The sequence below is a fragment of the Eupeodes corollae genome, chromosome 2 (assembly GCF_945859685.1).
Source record: "Eupeodes corollae chromosome 2, idEupCoro1.1, whole genome shotgun sequence".
NCBI lineage: Eukaryota > Metazoa > Arthropoda > Insecta > Diptera > Syrphidae > Eupeodes > Eupeodes corollae.
This window is the reverse complement of record NC_079148.1, coordinates 75,362,031-75,363,911: the sequence shown is the minus strand read 5'-3', so window position 1 is coordinate 75,363,911 and position 1,881 is coordinate 75,362,031. Positions and strand designations below refer to the sequence as shown.

The window sequence follows — 1,881 nt, the reverse complement described above, 5'->3', positions numbered from 1 at the left end:
AATTTCGAATTGTGTGCAGTGTTATCATAGGATCTTAATTAAAAAAAATTTTATTGTTAGTTGAAATTCCCTAAAATTCCCTGTACAATAAAACAATATCCAAAACAAGTTTTCCCCATTATGAATTTGTAAAATCTTTTAAAACATCAACTTTGTTTCTTTATTCATTAAGAATATTTGGAATCATCATTTTACGTTTCTTTATTCAGCAGAATATTCCGGATAAATCATTTTGCTGTTTTTCTTTATTCGTTCCGGAATATTTAAAATGCATTCTTTTTTTTCATGTGAAGAAAGAAATATATGGTACTTTTGTTTCCTCAAAATTGGCATAAATAGCATAAAATTGTCCTCTTTAACTCTTGAAGAATTTGAAGAAGAAAAAGTCCCTCTATCTGAAAACACTGTTTTGACAGTAACATTTCTTGTTGTTTGGAATAATTTTTGTTTTGGTTAGATCGAATTTTAAATCTTTAAAATGCATAGCATAGGATTTGTAATACTGGCGGTGGAGGAGGAAGAAACAAAAAATAGTTAAATCAGGTCTATAAGACGCGAATTAAGGAATAAAAAAAAATGTATTCAAATATTTGCTAGATACCCTCTCCGATTCTTTCCCCATAGCAAAAAAATCATTCGCTGTGCCGAAAATCATCAGGCCAAGTGCGTGTCTTCGTTTTTTTGCTGAAGGTGGGTACCAAAGAGGCAAAGAGGAGTCGGTAAGGACCACGATGTAGGTATTGCCCAATCAACATTCTCAGAAGTATTGTCAAACTTCCTTAACATTTTCGAGGAAAATCTTAAAAGTCAAACCGCAGAAGAGCAAAGAAGTACGAGTTTGCATTTTTTCGAAAAATATAAACTTCCAGGAGTGATTGGGTGTATAGATGGAACGCACGTAAGAATTGTTGGACCGCATGCATCTCAGCACTTGTTTTTCAACAGAAAAGGATTCTATAGCCTAAATGTTTTACTTGTAAGTGGTTCAAAAGTTGTCTATAGGTATTGTTACCTATATTTTAATACGGTTAAGTAAATACACATATTTTATTCATATTTTTAGATTTGTGATGAAGAAATGAAGATTCGTTTCGTCGATGCAACACATCCAGGAGCATGCCACGATTCATTGGTGTGGAAAGTGTCGGAGTTTCGTTCCCATTTGCTCCAACGATATCTGAGTGGCGAACGAAATTTTTGGATATTAGGTAAAAACGTTATAATTTTGTTTTGAATTGTTTTACCATACATTTTTTTCCTCTTAGGTGACGCAGGATACCCATTAGCGCCATGGCTACTTACTCCGCATAGAACATGCCAGGAAGGATTACCGGAGAGTAAATTCAACAAAGCACATAAAGGCGCTAGCAAAATAATTGAGCAAGTGAACGGGGTTCTGATAGGTAGGTGGAGATGCATTCTATGCGCCAGAGAACTCCACCATAAACCCCAAAAAGAAATCCAAATCGTTAACACATGCTGTGCTTTACACAACATGTGCATATTTTTTAAAAGCAGCAACGATTCTGGAAGATACTGGTTACAAAACTTTCTTCACTTAAAACAAATTATTGCATCTTTCGGAGCTTTTCTTCCTCAATTTGAATGAGGTCCTCTTTAAATTTTATCTTCGATTCAATTTCTTTGAGTCTCAAGTTTTCCATTTTGTTGTTGTGGCGTTTAATTGCTTAAAATTTTTGTTGTTTTTGCTGTTCCAATTGGATGTTATGGCGACACATTTCTTTCAACATAAGTTTTTGCTGATCATAGAGCCTATCTATAGATCGGTAAATTTTTTGTACTTTTTGAGAAAATTCCTCTTAATGACTTTCCAGAAAATCGACGGCTTTTCCTATTTTAGTGCAAGTCCCTTTTTGAATA

At 34.0% G+C, this 1,881-nt stretch overlaps 1 long non-coding RNA gene across 1 annotated transcript; it reads left to right on the top strand.

The window, feature by feature from the left end:
• The first annotated feature begins 874 nt into the window (after positions 1-874).
• Positions 875-1,319, top strand: LOC129945504 (uncharacterized). Its single transcript, XR_008781497.1, has 3 exons — positions 875-976; positions 1,064-1,208; positions 1,266-1,319. It is a non-coding gene; the product is annotated as an uncharacterized LOC129945504 (long non-coding RNA).
• The last annotated feature ends 562 nt before the right edge of the window (positions 1,320-1,881 follow it).